The following is a 21,273-nucleotide window of genomic DNA, read 5'->3' on the forward strand; positions in this document are numbered from 1 at the left end:
AAGATGTAAATGTGTACACTAAATGTAAGTTTAAGTATTAAAATTAGTTTCAAATGCACATAATTTTCAGTAAAGTTCCCAATGTGCAATAAAAGTCTACATGGATAGACTAACGTTTAAGGGATTAACCCCATACACTATCTGTGCTGAACAGTTGTAACTATCAATTTTATACAACCTGTAATCATTCTCTAAATCAAGTTGACCAATAGAAATGACTTGGAGGTGTTGTTTTGGTTTTTATTATTAGAAGGCCTGGACCACAACACAACAGAAGGCAATGTCATTTCTAGGGTATGTGTAATAGAAAAATTGCAAAGAAAGATTGAAAACAAGCAAGCAGACCTCTCTCTCTCTCTCTCTCTCTCTCTCTCTCTCTCTCTCTCTCTCTCTCTCTCTCCCTCCCTCCCTTTCTTCCCTCTCTCTCAACTGTATATGTGACATTATTAACTATTTCTAGATCTTGTCTGGCTTTTCAGGAAGGTGATAAACTATAACATTGACATGTAAGCTTTTCTATAGTTGCTTTTGGTCAGAGTATTTTATCACAGTAATGAAAATAAAAGTACAATCACAGATTAGTGGAGATGCAGTAAACCAACTGATAGACTATGAAGGTATAGAGGCACAGAGCATATGGAAAACCTATGCAAATTACTCTAAATTTTCCATGAAACTAAAAAAAAAATTACAAGTAAAGTTTTAATATATATCATTCTGTCTCCTTGAAATAAGCACTCCTAGAAATGTACCAGGAAATAAGAGCATGGAGTAAGGATAAAAGAAAATAATTCAATAGATGACACTTCATTCACATATGTCCAAGGCATAGGATGTGAGAGGTGAGTGGGATGTGCCAAAAAGCTTCTGATCATTTGTCTAAGATGGTATTTATTTCTACATCTTCTGTCCTCCTAAACACTACAAATCCATTTTCCCCTCTTGCCCACTGCTCTGCAATGCTATATATGAGCTGCATTCAGAGACTCACAGAGGATAGGAAATTCTAACCTGGTACAAAAGAAGCCATTTTTGATTGGCCAGCTGTCGTAAAGATATCACTGACAAAGAAAACTAGAATCTCAACCAGATAAGGGGCCTGGTAATTCCTTCTCTCTCCATGCTGTACTGATAATTGCTTTAGTCTAGTGCATGATGAGTTCATGGTGGGTTGCCATACAGCCATGCATATGTGAGCAGCACTAATTAGATACAGTAGGTTTTATGGAAATGAAGACAGGAAGTTGGGAGGTGGTGTAGATGGTGTCTAGGGGAAGTGGTGGGCATGTATAATCAAAGTACACTGTATTCATATACACAATTTTGAAGAAAAGTAAAAGTTTACAATGTGAAAAGAGAAGCATCAAGTGGCATAGGAAAAAAAAATTGACATGGGTATTCATGAAGGGAGAGAGCCCAGGGGCTTCCCCTAGAAACTGTCTTAGTCAGGTTTTCTATTGGTGTAGAAAACATGACCAAGAAGCAAATAGGGCAGAAAAAGATTTATTCAGCTTATACTTCCCCATTGTGGCTCATCACCAAAGGAACTCAAGACTAGAACACAAACAAGGCAGTAACCTGGAGGCAGGAGGTGATGCAAATGCCATGGTGGGGTGCTGCCTACTGGATTGCTTTACCTAGATTGCCCAGTGTGGGGAAAAAATCTCCGGGGGGTGGGGGGAGAGAGTCTGGAGTCGGGGCCTTGGCAGCAGGCTTCCCACACCACCACGGAGGGTCCCACATTCACGCAGCTGTTGGTGGGCGGGCCAGCAGCTATATTAGCAAGGTTCTAGGATTCCAAAAGCTGAGAATCTGGTGGAGAGACCAGGTGACACATGGAGTCGGGTTTTCCAAATCTTTATTGTTCATGACATGTTGAGTGGATATAGATGGTATGCGCTTCCCCTCCAAAAGCCAAGGGAGCAGGATTTTTATAGGGAGGGGAAAAGGAGAGGGAATAACTTAATTATCTATGCCCTTGGCCTTTTAATAATTCATTAATATTTAAATCTCTGGAGGTGGAGACTTGTTAATCATGCCTTCTACCTGTGTGTTACCTGAATGAAGGTGGCAGGTTAAATGGAGTTACTGTAGGAAGCCAGGGTCAAAGGCTGGACTTAATTTAAAATATAAAAGCTAAACTCCCAGCAACCACATGGTAGCTCACAACCATTTGTGGTGGGGATCTAATGCCGTCTTCTGGCTTGTGAGTGTACATGCAAAGGAAAATAATTTACTTTTAATCTTGATTTGCTCTTAGTGATTTTTAAAAGTTGTTAAGAGATATTATTTGGCTAAAACCTCATCTTAAGCTTAACATAGGAGGATTTAAACCTCTGTTTGATATTTTCAAAGGGATGCAAGTCCTAAATTAAATCATATGTGTATCTTCTTGAGTTTATCCTGCTTCAACACAATTAAATTATGTGTTGTAGCCACTGTTTAAAATGTTAAAAAAGGGTGTATCTACATTTGTCTTGTTGAATGATATATTTCATGAAGTACAATATGTTTCGGCTACAAGATTTAATATCTCTAGTCATTTGAATAACATTAAAATTAATAAGGTGTTTTAGGAATACATCTGCACAACCGGTGTTGGTGTGTGTGGACCCTACATTTTTCTTTATGTTATCCAACTTTCAGAATAATTCTGATATCTTGGATTGTAAAAATGTTACGTGATTTTAACACAATGCTAAAATAGATCACTAGACCTAGCCTTGGTTGTGCATGTGCCTACCTTTGTGCCCATCCCAGTACATCATTATTGAGACTTAAAAGAGACTTTGGTCATTCAGAGAGTTGATTGACTCCAAGCCCATGTAGAGCAGCTCACGGATGTGGTTCAAATAAGCTGAGTGTCAGCAACCCCACATCCAGATATTACACCTCTGAGATTTGTGAATGATACATTTATTTAAAGCCATGATCTTTCTGCTTATTTAAAAGGAAAGTGAAATGGGAAGTTAGACCAGGTACAACACCAATTGCAGATCCGGATTTCGAGCCTTGTTGGAACACGAGTAGAACCTGTTACCCCTGGAGATTTTACTTCTTAAATTTCTTCTGCCTTTTCTTTCTTTCTTTCTAAAAGGGAAGGTAGGCCTGTTTTGATACAGCCCTATGATGTGGATTTGTGTTCATGGAGGGTTAGTCTATAAGCTCAGAGCCCAACAAAAACGTGACAAGGCCGCTTTAAGCCCAAGCACTCGCAGCCTTGGAGCAAACATCTCTCCCTGAAATTTGACTATCTAGGCTAAGAAAGTAGCCGATGACTGAGACCCTCAGTCAATGCACCCCAAGGGTTCAGCCCATTGCACTGGGTTGATGAGAGGTCTAAGTCCAGCCAGCCCTTGCCTAAATAGCTGTGGTACCTGATTAGTAGGTTAACATCCCTTGCACTCCTGGGAGCTATACTCCATTGCACAGGGATGGGTGTAAATTCCTCTTTACATCTCCTTAGCCCTTGCACCCAGAGGACTTGTTTCCATCGCACCTGGAAGGGTAAGGGAAAATCTTCGGGCTATAAGCTCTTGATCGCTTATTCCCCCAAGATGGAGTTTGCTTGACTGGGTTTGAGTTCGAATCTTAATTTGTACTGCGTTTAATAGGCAAAAGGCTGTTTCTTTTTAATAATTTAAACAGGGAGAAGTTACCTCATCCAAGACCCAACATCCCACTCTCTTTTCTTTCATAAAAAGAGGGGTAGTCAAAAGAAAACACTATGTAGGCCAAAAGCTGTAGCAAAACTAAGTCAAGGGTAATGGGAATTGGGGGTAGGGTTTGGAAGGCAGTGGATCATTGAAACAATTAAATACAGGTTATACAGTTTGAGGGTAATGACATCTGATTAATCTAAATAGACACTATGTTTTCCTCACTAACATGTAACTTTAGTTATGTGACTTTGGCAAAAGGGTTCATCTGCAACTAGAAGGTCTGGATCTGTCTTCTGTAGTGAGCGTCTCTGGGTTCTGGTGTGCATCTCTGGAGTCTGGTGTGAGTCTCTAGATCTCAGGATGCTCTGGGGTCTTCAGTCAGATAAGGTGGCTGGAAGAAGGCAGCTTGGCAGGTTTCAGGAGGTGGCGCTGTCTCTGGATATCAGCATGTCTCTGAAGTCTGCAGTCAGATGAGGTGGCTGAGAGAAAGCAGCTTGGCATCTCAGGCAGGTTCCAGAGGATGGCGTGGACTCTGTTGGATCCGTGGGTATACCTGTAGGATAATCACAGTAGGGAAGCAGCATCTCCGGCAGGGAGATGTCTGTAAAGGCTGGATATTGAGCATTAAATTGTTGGGAACAAGCACCTTATGGCCTGTCGTTAAGATCCTGGAAAAGCAAAGGTGTTTGAGGAAATTTAGTCTTAGAAGGTATCTTGGATAGCTGAGGGAGAAAAACAATGTTAATTATGTATCTGAGATTGGCAGCAAGTTTGTCTGTAAAAGAAATTAGTTAGTAATTAAGACTCAAGAATTTATATAATCTTTATAAATTTTGAAGAAATTATAAAGGTTGAGAAAAATGTTGGACATATATCACGAGTATTAGAGAGAAAAGGCAGCATTAAAACAAAAAAAATAACAAAATTTTTGGTTGAAAACCACAAGCATTGTTGCTCTAGGTGTTCCTGTTAAGAAGAAAAGAAAACGTTTAAAATTTTTGGTTGAAAAACAGGAATGTTTGTTGTTGTAGGTCCTCCTGTTGAGAATAGCAGTAATGGCGGGCTTAGAAGCAGTGGGGGGAGGAGCCTTGCTCTGCCATGTGGCTCCTGGGTGCTCTGGCAGAGAGGTTCTGTATTTAAAATTTTTGGTTGAAAAACAGGAACGTTTGTTGTTGCAGGTCCTCCTGTTGGGGAGAAGGAGCAGTAATGGCGGGCTTGTAGAACACAGGAACACCAGCCCATGGATGGTACCACTTACAATTGTCACTACACCCTTGATCAGTAATTGAGGAAATGCCTTACAGCTGGATCTTATTAAGTTATTTCTTCATCAGCGTCTTCTTTTTCTGTGATAACTCCAGTTTGTGTCAAATTAACATGCAAAACCAGCCAGTACCAAAATCAAGCTCTCCATATGTACAGTCATGTGAGAATGTGTGACAAATGTGATCATATTTAAAACATGCCTAGCACAGTCTCCTGTATATTCAATACTTGGTAGCTATTTCTAAACAGTCAATCCTTTTACCTCCAGAATTTGAAATCTCCTGGCAAATGTCTGCTGAATCTTGGTCAAAGGGACAAGGAAACAGTGTGTCTCTAGAATAGTCATTGACAGTGCAATTTTTCACACTAAAAGTCCTCTTTAATTTAATCTCTGTTATTATTGTGGTGTATCCACTCCAGCAGATACTCCTAAGAAGAAAGGCATAAATATAAAATAAATGCAGAATAAATTGCACTTACAGACAATCTCTAGGATATGCATCAGTGGAATTTAACTCACAAAACCAGATTCAGGGAATAGAAAGGAGCCATTATTATGTGTCAGCTCCCATTTGCTGGAGATTTTGACTAGACCCCTTTGCTTTTTCTTTTCTGTGGAGGATAGGTGAAAGTGAATTGATTCCATGTTTTTGCCTTTGTAACCACCCAAAAGAACTGGTCAGGGCTGAATGGCTCACTGTTCCCTCATCTTGTATTGATGAAGATTCATGGAAGAAAACTAGAGCAGACACAGCTATTCATACTCACATTTACTGATGTGTGTATTTGAAACCCCTACCCAGATGTATACTTGAAAATGAAAACTGTGGCTAGGGAGATGGCTATGTTGGTAAAATTGTTTCCCATACAAACAAGAGGACCTAAGTTAGAAGAATTATTGTGGATTTGGAGGATTGTTTTTATACTTCTCCTTTGCATCCTGGTGACGGTGACATGTTTGCATTTACTGAGACTGCTTGTAATTTTGAATAACCTATGAAGTGATATCATTGGAAAGTTTTGCCACAAGAAATGACTAATAGTCCTACTCTCTTTCTCTCTCTCTCTCCATATAGATATAGATATAGATATAGATATAGATATAGATATAGATATAGATATAGATATAGATATAGATATAGATATAGATATAGATATAAATAGATAGATATAGATATGATTCAAAGTCTTAACCTCTTGTAATATATATATGTGTATATACACACACACATATATATATGCATATACATATATATGAAAGTATTTTGGATGAAATGTTTATTCCTTATTTCAAACAAAAACTGAATTTTTATTACAGTATACTGATATTTGGCCTATTGCATTGCAAACTTTTTAGGCAAATTTGATTATCATTATCAAAAAGACAAGTTGCTAGAGTTTTCCTCTATGCATGCTTTTACATTTCATGTAAATTTACACAGGCATCCCATAGAAAATGTGATTACTCTATTTACAGATGGCTCATCTAATGGGAAGACAGTATATGTAATTGGATCACATGTTCATTCTCTTTGAGTTTCTTTCTACTGCAGCACAAATAATTGAATTATGTTCTGCAACCACAGTTTTTGAAATGTTGAAAATCAAGCTTTTAGTTCGTATACTGATAGCCAATATATAGTTCATTTTATAGTTGCTTGAAATTTTTCCTTTTTTTAGATACTGATAATTCTCAAATTTTAGGTACTTATACAAATACAGCTTAACACTAGATGGAATTAGGGAAAACAAGTAAATCTTGTACCCCCACCAAGCTACTGTTACTGCTCATCTTTAAAACACTAAAAAGGAGGAATTGTGCTCTTCTTCAGCCTTGAGCAGGCTGGAAAGACCTTGTTTACCACAATAGACCTTGCTACAATAAGACCTAGGTGTTATTTTCTGCCCTGGCTGCACATATAGCTTCCTATAGAAACAAGAATAGATTCCCACTGAGCTTGCCCTGTGACATAATCTAGCTGAAACAAAGGACAGGTTCTGTGGGCTTTCCCTATATATACAAAGTGCTGAATATTAAACTTGATCAGAAAACATTGTCTTGCCTCCATGTTTCTCTCACCCCTATGTCTATTTTTCATTTCCAGCCCCCCCCCCCTTTTTTTTTTCAGATAAACCCAGCAGCCTGTGGCAGCTGGGTAGCTACAAAAAGAAATGGACAGGAAAGCAAAGATTGTTTCTAGCACCATCAAACTCTTCTGTCGGGTACATGGCACCTCTGTTCCTGTCTCCTCAGTTTCAAAGACCAACAAGCACCTCAAAACTTAAAATATGAAAGAAAGACCCAGACAACAAAGCAAGGGATCCTAAAAATTCTCCCACTCCAGATATCACAGGCCATAGTTCACTGTTATGGTGAATCCATAGTAAGATATAGACTTGGGAAGCAAGTATTGGAGCTAGTGTTTTTCTTAGAGAAATGGAATCTCTCTAAAATTTATAAGGAACAAGAGTTTTCTCAAGACCCCTCAGCAATGTAGCTCTGGTCATTCGACTAGCCACTCTTCTCTGAACCACTTCAGTGATCAATATTAATAGATATACATAGTTAATGGTAAGGCCACATAATACAGAATTTCTTCATAATCTGCCTTCTTTCAAGTGATCAAATGGGACATTTAATAATTGTTCTTTGAGAACTTTAGACTCACAACTGCTCAAAGTGTAAAGAATCAGTGATCATGGAGGGCCCAACCATAAATGAAACACCCAGAACACAAACCTGTAGAGGTTTTGCTATTTACTCTTTATTGTAATGCTATGTGTAGGCTCCCAAAACCTGGAGTCTACAAGTAGCCCCTGGGACACTGTCCCCAAGAGTTAATTCAGATTGGAGAATAAAAATGGTGACAGATGGTAGAAACCAGGAAAAAGAATTTTTTGATATATTTATAACAAATACCTACTTCTTTAACACTTGGGAATAGCAAAAAAAAAGTACTTTAAAGTACATAAGTGCCAGAGATTGGGGAAGACTAATATAAAGTTTCTTATGAACAGTATGGTGGTACTGCAGTCATAAACTAGCAACAACTGTTGTTTCCTGAACAAGATTCAACCCAGACAAAATTCCAGAGTGATTATGGGAGAGGATCATATCTCTACCTTGAGCCAGGGAGATACCTCTAGCCATGGCTTTTACAAGAGAAGCAGAAAGGGTTCTTTAAAGGGTTCAACCATGTTCCTGTGCATAGATTCGCACACATGCACATATGGGCATCACTAACATGGACTCAAAAATAAAAGATGTTACAAAGTTAAAGAGGGATATGATGAGGGACTCAGGATTTGGAGAAAATGAAGTGATGGGTGGACATGAGTAAAGTACATTGAATACATTTATGAAATCTTCAAAATCTAAAATCTTCATGAAAAATAATATCATCTACCAAACAGCAAAACCTCAACAGGTTTGTGTAGCATAATATGAGACTGAGGAGACAGATTACTGGGTAAGAGTATTTCCTGAACAAGCACAAAGATTTAAGGTCAAACTTCCAGCACTCACCTAAAGAGCATAGTATGAATTCCCACATTCTATGGCTCAAATTCACCAATAACTTCAGCTTTAAGTGATGCAGTTCCCTCTCCTGGCTCCCATGTACACTGAACTCGAATGCACATAACCCATGCACAGATATACACATATACAAATAATTTAAGACTAATGTTTACATCTTTAAAAAAGAAATAATAACTTGGCCTCTAAAAATTATACAAATAGACTCTAGTATGTAATTTTCTATTGCCCTATACTTTCCTGGAGGTCCCATGATGACATCCATAGAATAAGAGACCTGTTGATTAGGGGACTCTGACCTATAATCAGAGTCACAGTACAATCCAGATGGCAAAATGGACATATTACTAAAATAAAGTCGCTGCCAAGAATATGTACTGGAGGCACAGGTAGAAGGAAGGCATACAGTAGACAGAGTCATGACTGACATTGGCACATGAGAAGAGAAGCTAAGATATGTGTTAGAGACTAAATAGTGGCAACAGTAGACTAAGTGGACTGATTACCTGGTGGGTGAATCCAGATGGACAACATCAGATATTTATAGACCCAAATATGAAGAGATATGGAGAAAGAGTCCCACTTCTCTTGGAAGAGGATTTATATAAACTGGAGTCTACCTTACCATTTAAAGGAGGACAGAAATGGCAGATGACAAGTGAAAAAGAAGTTGACATTATTATTCATGAGTAACAGTAGCAGGTAGTGTAGACAGCATTCACAAGAAAAGAGATTCCTTGGTTAACAGGAAACACAAGAGCTACAAGCACAATCTTGTTACTTCTTTGGGCCTTGGAATACATCATGGAATTCCACAAAACCTTGGCTTTCTCTCAGTACTGAGCCTATACTGAAAATGAGTCTAAAGACACAGTTATTGCCTTGTATACAGAAGGGGACCCTAAAACACTGCTTCCTTTTTCTGATTTTACAGATATTACAACTGTATATTGGTAAGATAATGAAAATAATACATTATATTAAAATCACTATTAGGTATAATTTTAAATTTTCTACTAATCACATAATAAAAACCAAAAGGAAATTGCTGAAGCAAACTTTAATATTTGTATTTTAATGTAACAGCTTACAAATATAATCATTTAGTAAGATATTTTGTGAAATTTTCTAGCATTTGAAATTTTATGTAGATTTCACAATAATGGGACATCTAAAATCAAATGAATTTGAATACATCTGCAATCTGAGTACTCAGGAAGCTAAGGTATAGGGATGACAAGTTTAAAGCAAGCCCAAGCTACATAACAAGAAAGACTCTGTTTCAAAAAAAAAATAGAATGCAATAAATCTTAGTCTTGAAGAGCAACATTATGCATTGCTGTAAATGGCTATCAAATTGGATAGCACAAATAGAATGCAAAAAATATTGCTTTTGGTAGCCTGGGTTTAAACATTTTGATAGAGTTCATGACTTAGTTTTCTTGACACTGTAGCCAACCCTTAGGCAGTAAAGAAACCCAAGAAATGTTTATTTTTGTCTAATGATAAGTAGAGACAGTCTATCATGTTATAGAAGCCAAGGTTTCAGGAGTGTGGGGCTGCTTGTCACATTGCATCACACTATAAAAGCATAGAATACAATGCTGCATAATAGGCCTCTACATGACCTAGTTTGTTTGATGAAGATTCATTTAATAAAGTTTCCACAGCTTCAAAATAATGCCACTAGCTAAAATCTAAGTGCTGGAATACAGGAGCCCATCTGGGAACTTTCACTTTCCAACCAGAGCAGAGTCTACATTCAATAGGGGCATCACAAACACTCAAAGCACATTTATGATGAAGTTGGGGAAGTAGTTCATGTTGTTAACTATTTGCTTTGTAAGCGCCGAATTAGGGTTTATGCCCAGAACCCACAATTCAATAAATAATAAGAAAATATGTAGAGTTGTGGGTCTCCCGTCCATCTCACATCAGGGCATGGCCTCTGGGGAGGCAGAATTCGAGAATTTGGACAGCTTTTTACCCCACACTGTCCCCAGGCCAGTGTTGGGTGGCAGGAAGCCCCTGGGATACTGGCAGGTGCAGCAGAATGTTGCTGGAGAGCTGGGAATAGAGTGAAGACATGCAGGCTGAATTTAGCCCTAAGGCAAGGGAAAAAATAAGGAGCTCTGGCTGGTCCTGCAGGGAGAGTTCCTGGCTTGTAGGTGGGTGGTTTGTCTTGGGTTTGTCTTGATGGCTGCAGTGGCTAGGAGTGCAGAGAGGCCTTCTACTGGAGATTAGGCTGGGAGTCTATAGGCAAAGGACTTTTCCAGGGCTCCCCTGGGCAGATCCTGATGAAAAGAGGCAGTCCATGGTTTTAAGGCATTTATTTCCATGGCTGAAAGTAGATAAGTAGAACCATACCCCACTTTTCAGAGTATACCTGAGATTAAATACCTTTTACAGGGAGAAATATCTGGGAAATAATGTTTAATGGCTCTGCCTCTAGGCCTTTAGGTACTTCATTAAAATGGCAATTTGTCTTGAGGCTACATGACCACAGGTCTAGTCCTCTACCTGTAAAGGGACTTAGGGCATTGCCCTTACATGACTAAAGGCCACAAATCTATGGAGGTCTGTAGCCAGTGACAGAATTCTGGTACCTGGGAATCAGGAGAAACATGTACTGCCCCATAAGGCATTTCTAGCCTTAGCTCAACCAGAAACTAGGCTGCCTTTCAGAGTCCTATAAAAAGAAAGAAAGAAAGAAAGAAAGAAAGAAAGAAAGAAAGAAAGAAAGAAAGAAAGAAAGAAAGAAAAGGAAAGGAAAGGAAGGGAGAGGGAAAAAGGAAAGGAAAGGAAAGGAAAGGAAAGGAAAGGAAAGGAAAGGAAAGGAAAGGAAAGGAAAGGAAAGGAAAGGAAAGGAAAAATAACTAGGTTATTGTAATCCCAGTGTTAGAAAGAAGCAGACAAACTCCTTGGGTTTCCTGTCAGCCAACTACCCTACCTGGCTATTTCCAAGACAAACAGAAACCTTGTCTTAAAACAATAGACAACACCTGATAAGGACACCAGAGACTGTCTTCTGTATACTCAGTACACATATACATGCAAATGAATATGCACACATACACACACACAACCATTCCAGGTTAAAAAATGTGAATAAAGGAAAGATTTTTGTCATCACCTCGTTGAAACTTGCAAAATGTAACTGTGGGCATTTCCACTTGCATTCCAGTTCTCAAAATAATGTTAGAGACTTATTATGTATGAGTAAATTACTACACCATGAGCTTGGACTTGCTTCTACTAGCTCATAATTCAATTATAGTGACTAATCTAGTCTAAGTCTGCCATAAGGCTAGCTACATGCCCTCAGTTTCATGTGAACATCTTTCTCAGAGTTTGGGGTTAATCTATTCCCATACCTGACTCTATCTCAGAGTTTCTCTCTCCCTAACAGAACTCTCACCTTCTCTTCCCTCCTTTACCTCATAGACTATCAGCTTTCCTTGCCAGGAGATGGCTCCATAAAGTATGCAAAAGATTCTCTCTAGAATTATTATTTTTTAATTTGTCTGTTTATTGTGACCTTAAATTTTAGACAAAATATTTGCCATCCATTATGACTTTAAAAATTCAAAATATTTGGGAAAAACAAGTTGGTGGACATAATACTGAAAGATCCTTGTAAAAGATTGCTGGGACTCCCATCTATCTGGGAACTCCACTGAGATAACACTGAGGCCCTGTCTTCTTGTTACCATGCAGACTCAGAGCATCTCCTGATACTTTAGATTTCTAAAATGGGAGCGGATTTTATTCCCAAGGAGTCAACAAGGGAATTATTGGGTAAAATGAAGCAGAGAAAAAGAAACAAAAAAGAGAGCCAAGGATATTAACCTGAAAGCCTATCAATGGTGGTGTACTTTTCCTAGCAAGTCTTCCCTCCCAAGAGATCCAAATACTCTCAAAGGAGTACCACCAGTTGGGAACAAGTGTTTTGAGTATATAAGGCTATGCAGGATATTTCTCTGTAAAAAGATCAGCCATAGCTCTAATACTCTTACTAGGCAAGACTTCTTTGCATCACCATAACTAAAAGTCTACACCAATTAACTTACAAAGTAATAAAGTTTATCTCAGTTCACAGTTCTGGAGGTCTAGCCCATGACTAGACAGATATGTGGTTTGGTGCCTCCAGAGAATACAGTCACAGGGATTATATAAGACAGCCAAATGTTCCCATTATGGCCAAAATTTCGGGATGAATGTGCATGTTCCTGGTGAGCTCATGTGTTTAAGCACTTAGCCTCCAGCTGATGTTACAGAGAAAGTTGTAAATTTTTAGGATGTGGACCCTCCTAAAATGCTAGAGAAGAGTTTTGAGTTTTGAAAACCATGCCCCATTTCCTGTTTCTCTCTAATTCTTGATTGTACATGTCATGTGACCAGCTGCTTGCTGCTCTTACTACCTTGCTTTCTCCACCATGATTTACTGTGCCCTTAAATTGTAAACTTAAATTAATCCTTTATCTTGTAAGTTGTCTATTTTGTTATAGCAATGAGATAAGTATCTAATACAGTCAGCATGTACATACACATGCCAATGTGCATGCGTGAATACACACATACATACACACATACACACACAAACACACACACACACACGACAGAGAGAGAGAAAGAGAGAGAGAAAGCAGACTTTCTCTATTGTCCTCTTCAAGAACATTCACCACATAGAAAATATAAACCTCCACCTTCTCAAAGTCCACACCATTGCTGTATAGCTTCATCCTGGGAGCCACATGGTCTTTAGAGGACATTCAAAATTCAAACTATAGCACTTAGACATCTGGGTTTTTTTTAGAAAAGCAGACAGACCAAAGTCACTTTCATGTAGGATACACATTCATTAGAGATTCATGGACTGCTTTTCCTCTAGTGTGGCTGAGATTAAAAAAAGAGCATTGTTGTATAGGCCTAAAACATGTTGACATTTTCTTCTTTATTGTCTTCCCGATTCTGGCCTTCCTCTATATTCTGCCAACTCAGGTTAACAGGGAAAAGTGGAAAACAAAGAACATAAAAGTAGGTATGTGAGGGAAACTGCAGATAACCATGTGAGTTCTACATAAGTCTTGCCTCCTCTGTGAAGATAACAGGGCATCTCACCCTCTTGGATAAAAATAATGGGAAAAGGAGTTTTGTCATGTGTTAAGTCTGCTCTAGTTATGAAAAAAATGTAACAGATGAGAGAAAAAACTCATTACATCACTCCCTCCCCCCAGGGAATCTATAGGCAGTTAATGGTTCCTGGGGAAAGAAGACATTTTCTCCATTGACATGGCCACTGTAAAGGTACCTGTGCTCATCCATAGACTCATTCAGCCCCCATTATCCTCTAAGTTACATTAATTAATCTACTGCTTGGTTCTCACTTTCTCCCCTACCCACTCCCCAAACACACACATAGACAAGTTTTGAAAGAGGATCAGTATGAGAAAGAGGATAAGCATAGTCAAAGGGGGTTATATATGATCAGAATAGTTCATTAACATGTATAAAATGTCAATGTGAATCACATTCTTGTATGTAATGACTATATGCTAGAATATGTATTTCTCAGAATGAGAGAGGTGGAGTGTAACACAGCCTCTGCTTGCCTTATGGCTTCATGATCATTTGTACAGAGTGTCTCCAAAGGCTTATTTCCAGACTCCTGTTCACCTTTCTCTCTCCCATCTAGTATCTTATTATTTCACTTTCATCCTCATTGAACAGAATCAAAAGGTGGACCTCTTAAATGTGCTTATCCTTCTCTCTTCCTCTCACTGCACAACAACGGCATCCAAAAAATAGAGTAGGTAGGTCACTAGCAGACAGAACTCATTATCAAGAAGTGCCACCTGCCCAAAAACCAGTGTGTCAGAATTAAGAGACAGAATTAAGAGACAGAATTAAGAGAGGTTTCCTCATACTGTCAATTGTAATGTTAATTGTGGGCCCCCAAGACCTGTATTCTACCTGTAGATAGCTAGAGAGAAGAGACATAGATGGGGTTTAGGTTTCCCCATCTTTAGGCTCAGAGGAGAACCACAAAAAGAAGAAGGAGGAGGGGGAAGGAAAAGTAGCCATCACCTAGGTTAGTCATGAAAATAGGTCCCTGTGGGCTGGAAAATGAGAGTTAACAGCATCTCAGATAAAATTTAGTAAGTAATACTTATTGTTTATTGATAGGAAAGTATATTCTAATAGCATAAAGGGTAGATATCTGCACTAATCTTGTGGTGTTTAAGGCTTATTGTGTGTCTATTTAGGAACGAAATGATTAAAGGCAGGGTAAAACCCTGAAGTAGGATTAAATCATTTCTACAATATATTAACACCTCAATGTCTTGCAAAATTTCACTTTAAAAAAATTAAATTAATTTCAGGTATCCAAATTAAAAAACATCTGCTCTCCCTTTTAAGATTAGAAGCAAGAGAGAATAGGTTTCTTCACTATTCAAGGTTCAGGACTAGGGCAAAATATGTGCTAATTTTGTGAATGAAATTCTGCACCAAATTCACTGTGCAGCTATGATACAGTGTATGCTAAGACAAAGCTGTATCCTCCAAAACAAAACAAACAACACAGAAAGCAACAAACATAAACATCAGCCTGAAGTCTTCTCAAATGTTGCTCTAAACTGCCTTGGAGATGCACTTTAAAATCTTGGTTTAGATAACTCATTAATATTTTAATCTCTGGAGGTGGAGACTACCTGTGTGCTATGTGACTGAAGATCACAGGTTAAATGGCGTTACCTCTTCCAAGGCCCAACAACTCAGAAGAAAGAAGGCAAGGCTGCATATCTCCCACAATAAAAAAAAAAAAATAGAGAGAGACAAAGAAAAATAAATTAAGATGTCAATATTTCCTTATGCAACAGGTTTCTTTTAATGTGGGCTCCACAGGAATACTGACACTGCTTAGCCTAGCACAGGACACATATATATTTACCTGAGAATAGGATTAAATAAGAAAGAAACTGAAATTAAATATAAAAATGACATTAATTGAATTCATAAAAAGAGAAAGGATATGTCAGTATATTTATATACAGAGATATTAATCTTTAAAGAAAGGAGAAATAAGTAGAAATTTATATACATATTTTTAAGGATAGAAAGGAAAAATAAATGGAAATTGATAAAAGTGCTTTAAGAATACATGGGTGTACTAAATGAATTTATATTGTTTTAGTTATGGTGTCATGGGTGTGAAGAGACACCATAAACACAGTGACTCCTATAAAGGGTATCATTTAAGTGAGGCTAGATTACAGGTTCAGAGGCCCAGTCCATTATCATCATGAAGTGAAGCATGATAGCATACAGGCAGGCATAGTGCTGGAGGAGCAAAGAGTTCTACATCTTTTTCCAAAAGCAGCTAGGAGAAGATTGATTCCAGGCAGTTAGAATGCTGGTCGTAAAGCCAGTGCCCACAGTGATACATTTTCTCCAACAAAGCCACATGTTGCACCCACCTAGTCCAGCAAGGAAGACACAACGCTGAGCTCTTCCTCAAGCAGTTTATTCAGGAACTTTGTATCTTCTTCTGACCCTGGGAAAAGCCTGCCACAGGCTAAATACTCCTGGAGCAACCTACCCCAGCCAGCTACATGGAGGCAGCAGATAGGCACACGTAAGGGGAAGCAGCACAGATCACCAGTCTTGTCCATATTAGGACTTGCTTTTCTTAGAGAGCACTCTCCATCAGGCAGGCGGGGGCGGGGGGGGGGGTTGGAAACAGCACCATCTTTACAGTGCAGCACATCGCAGCTCTCTACAATTCCTCCTATTTTGTTTTAAAGACAAAACAGGTGAGAGTAGGGGTCTGATATCTGAAGCAAACATAGAAGGACATTGTACAGGCTCTCCTATAGGCTTCATCAACCCAATTCAAGCCTGACCCATCCCATGCCAATTTTCTCAGAGGCAGGAAGAACACTGAAAATTGTTGGAGTAAGGGTGGCACAAACCCACATAAATCAGACATGCTCCCCTCGAGGCTGCCATCGGCATTCGGCATGCCTCAAGTGCAGTGCTTAGCATCAAAACCTGAACGTGACGATCTTATTCTTTCATGGCAGCCAGCCATGCTTAGGGGGAAGATCCAACACCTACAACTGTAAAGGCTTGAAAGATCATGGCCGCATTTCACCTCTGCGTGGCTCTCATCTTGCACACACACCACAGGCCTAAAACACTAACTAAACCCACCATAGGGCTCAAGGCCCTAAGATCCGCCCACTCTTTTATGTGGTTCACGGCTCTGGCAATCCAAGCCGTGAACCTGGTCATGAAATTGGTGTCCAGTCACATGGAATTCACTGCCAAGATGGCCATCTGCAGCTGTTTCATCGGGCCTTCAAAATCCACAGCCCAGCTTCCTGTCAAATAAGCAGACAACTGACAAGAAAAGCCTGGGTATAATTATGATATTGAATGGAGGTAACATATAGCCCATGAAATTTCCACTCACAGTCAACTTGGGCAAGCTGCCACAAGGTATCTACTTGTTCTTGAACAAGGTCACCTCTTTTGTTAACCAACATAAGCCCTCCTTTCAATTGGGCATTCAAGGATGCTTGCAAATCTAAAGCAATGGCAAGTTTGCCCATTGCACTCCCCCTAGCCTGGCATCTTGTCCACAAAAACAAAAGACTCTCTACAGTATAGTCCATACAAAAGAGTGCCCAATTGGGTAGTCTAGGAGGCCTGGAAAAATTCTGTATAGTACTCCAACTTCGGTCTAACCATTCTTGGCCATAATTGGCAGGCCATCATCCCTCAATCCAAGTGCCCATCATATAAGCTGTTCCAGACATGGAACCATCTGGCACATCAAACCAGGCAGCAGTCTGGTTGTAAAGCATAATACAATCACTTATATTTCTAACTTTTACAACGCACAAACTACTTAATAAAACAAAGCTCCTATCTTCGTTAGTGCTGGCTATCTCACTATCCTTAGGCAAAAAGGGCAAAGCCAAACTTCTATTACTAATAAAATGGTGGGGATAAAGTTAAGCATCATGACATATTGGCATGGGTCTCAGAAGGACCGACAGGATTCCCCAACTTTGCTCCTCTTGACTCCTCATGATCATCGTTCCCAGCAGGAGCATGAGTATTCAAGAAGTGACATTTGCGCACCAGCCTTTCTGGTACCCAGAGCTGTCCATCTCGGTTCTGCAGGAAAAGACAAACAGAACACTGGGCCCATGCCAATACTGGATCCGGTCCATTCCATTCTCCTGTCAACACATCTTTCCATTTGACATAACCTTTTAAGGATCCATGTCTACTACTATGTCTTTCAGTAGCCGAACGGCCTTCCTCATCCCTTTTGCAAAATATTTAAGGTAAATAAGGCAAGGGCTATTCCGTCTCTAGGGGTGCGGCCTTGGCTCATTCCCCCTTTTTGTTTTTGTAAACATTCCTTTAGGGTGTGATGTGGGCGCTCCAGCATACCTTGACCTTGCGGGTTATAAGGAAGGCCATGTTTAAGTATAACTTGCATTTGAAAACAAAAGGAAACAAAAGAGTGGGCTGTATAACCAGGGCCATTATCAGTTTTTAATTGTAGAGGCTTGCCCTAAGCCCCCCAGGCTTCCAGGCAATGGGATATAACATTTCTTGCCTTTTCTCCACTCAGGGGAGTTGCGACAATAAGACCTGAACATGTATCCACAGACACATGAACATACTTTACCTTACTGAACTCAGGGAAATGCGTAATGTCCATTTGCCAAAGTTGTAATGGCAAAAGTCCTTTAGGATTGACCCCTATAGAGGGAGGATGTTGAAAAACAATACAAGTAGGGCATTGCAACTCAATGGAATGAGCAGCTTCTCTAGTTATTTTAAATTTAAACTGCAACATTCGAGCATTAACATGAAACTGAGAATGAAAATATTTTGTCTTGCAAATTGGACTCTCCTAGTTCCGGTAGCTTAATCTACCTCATTATTATTGTTACTCAGGGGTCCAGAGAGGCCAGTGTGTGCACGAACATGTTGTACATAAAATGGGTCTTTTCTTTGCCAAATCAAGGTCTGCAATTGTGATAACAAGGGATAAATGAGACTGTTACTTTTAATCTTTCCCACCACTTCTATAACCTTAACTAAATTAACAACACATAATGAATCTGAAAGCAAGTTGAAAGCATCCTTATAAACTTTAAAAACTTCCAATACAATTTTGAACTCAATAATCTGAGGTGATCCAGGGGAAAATTGTATAACCACAGGATCCATGCCTCCTATCTTATAAGAACCGCATTCCGCTTTGGATCCATCAGTAAAGATGGTTACTGCCCCAGTAATAGGAGCTGCTTGGGTAATTTTTGGAAAAACAATGGGATGGGCATGATAAAAACTCGTTAGTGGATGCCTTGGATAATGCTTAGCAATTTCTCCTTTATATCCACACCTTAAGATAGCCCAGTCTTCAACAGTTGAGCACAAGACTCTCACTTGGTCACTATTGTACGACAATTGTCACCAGTTCTAGGCTGAAATGATATAAACTTTGTTGAATTCCCTCCTCTGCCAAACCTGCCACGGTGGTAGGGTAATGTTCCACTGTTTTAGTTGCTGATATCTTTGGATATATCCGCATTAGCAGGCCAGCTTGCCACAGCACTGCCGTGGGTTGCATCAGGGTAGAAAGGACACATAACAAAATTGGTTGTCCCAATGTACAACGCTGTAGCATGGCTTCTTGTAGCCCATTCTCTACCCTACGAAATGCTTTGTCCCTTCAGGGGTCAACACCTGTGGGGAATCTAATGCAGGATCCCCTACTAGAATGTCATACAAAAGTTTCAATTCATAATTTGGGATCTTCAAATAGGGCCTAATCCAAAGTATATCTCCTAATAATTTCTGAAAATCATTTAAAGTTTTAAGATGATCTACTCTCAATTCAGTTTTCTGAGGACGGATTTCATTGAGCCCTATCCTTGCTCCCAGGTAACTTACTACCTGCTCTTGTTGTACTTTCTCTGGGGCTATATGGAGAGCATGATCCTTTAACTTTTCCACCAGATCTTGATAGGCAGTATGTAAAATTTTCTCACTTTTATGAACTAAAAGGATATCATCCATATAATGCAAGCATTTCAGGGAAGGGAAAGAATCTCTCAATGGCTGAAAGGACGCTCCTACATAAAGTTGACACATAGTGGGGCTATTTGCCATCCCCTGTGGTAAAACTACCCACTCAAATCTCTGATCTGGTTCTTCTTGATTAATGGATGGCAAAGTAAAAGCAAAGCGCTCACAATCTTTGGGATGTAGAGGTATGGAAAAGAAGCAGTCCTTAATATCAATTACAATTATTGGCCAATCCTTGGGTAAAGCAGTCAACAGAGGTAAGCCCTGCTGCAATGCCCCCATGACCTGCATCTGTGCATTAATTACCTGCAGGTCATGTAACAATCTCAACTTTCCAGATTTCTTCTTTATTACAAAAATAGGAGTATTCCAAGGAGATACTGAAGGTCGAATATGTTTCATGGCCAACTGCTCCTTTACAAATTCTTGTGCAGCTTGAAGCTTTTCAGAGGATAAAGGCCACTGAGGAACCCAAACTGGATCCTCTATACTCCAGGTAATGGGAATTCCCTCCTCAGTGGCCCCTAAGAAAAACCGAAACCCTGTCTTGTTTTCCTTGGGGAAGGTGTAATAGGGGCATTACGGCCCTGGAGGTACTTCCCAACACCATGAGAGGTATGCCAGCCCATACCTCTCACCATCTCTTGTGAAGCTTTGGAATACTGTCCCTCATTGGTCAACATGAGCCTCATATCTCTCAAAAGATCTCTGTCCCACAAACTAACTGGGATCTCCAGAACATAAGGTTGAAAACATCCCAGATACCCTTCCTGATCCTTCCAGGGCAATTCCCGAGCACTCATATCTGGTGTTTTGGTATAGCCCAGCGCTTGAAGGGTCTGAGCTGAGTGCTGTACGGGCCAGTCAGAGGGTCAATTTTTTTTTTTTTTTTTTTTTACTTTTTAAAAAGATTTATTGCACATATATGAATATTTTGCCTGAATGTATTTATGTCCACCACTTGTATGCCTGGTCCTTCAGGAAATCAGAAGAGGACATCAGACCCCCTGGAACTGGATGTATGGGTGGTTGTGAGCCATCACATGCATGCTAGGAATCCAACACTGGTCCTGTTCAAGAGCAACAAGTACTCCAAAGTGCTGAGCCATCTCTCCAGGAGGGCCAATCTTTAATGGCTACAATAATCCTGTCAGCCACAGTGTCTAGAAGTCCCATAATCTGTTTTCCATTAACATTCAACTCAATCAAGGGGCGCTGATCCAGATCCAAGGATAAGAAAACAGAAGGGTTCCCAGAAGAGCCAAAGCCCTTCCCTCCCCATTTTTGCTTTTGTGCTGGAAACTGGACATGCAAGCTGGGTAAAGCAGTAGTTGTGCAATGCGGTCCCCAGGAAAGATAGCAACAATCCCTCAAGGGGATGAAGCCATGATCTTGACCACTCCTTCAAAATCTGAATCTATGACACCAGGGTGGACTATTAAGCCCTTCAAAGCCAAAGAGGATCGGCCAATCAGGAGTCCTACAGTGTTAGGTGGTAAATGACCCTGAAGATCTGTCTCCAGCAGCTGCACCCCCATTTGAGGGGTCAATACGACTCTGGTGGTGCAGCGGAGGTCCAGCCCTGCAGATCCTGGTGTCGCTTTCTGCAGCAGGGAGGTTGAAGGCTCGGCCAGACTCTCTGACTATTCTCTACTGCCCCATATATTTGAGGGCCCTGAGGTCTGGGGC

Source organism: Arvicanthis niloticus, chromosome 10 (genome assembly GCF_011762505.2).
Source record: "Arvicanthis niloticus isolate mArvNil1 chromosome 10, mArvNil1.pat.X, whole genome shotgun sequence".
In the NCBI taxonomy this organism is placed as follows: domain Eukaryota; kingdom Metazoa; phylum Chordata; class Mammalia; order Rodentia; family Muridae; genus Arvicanthis; species Arvicanthis niloticus.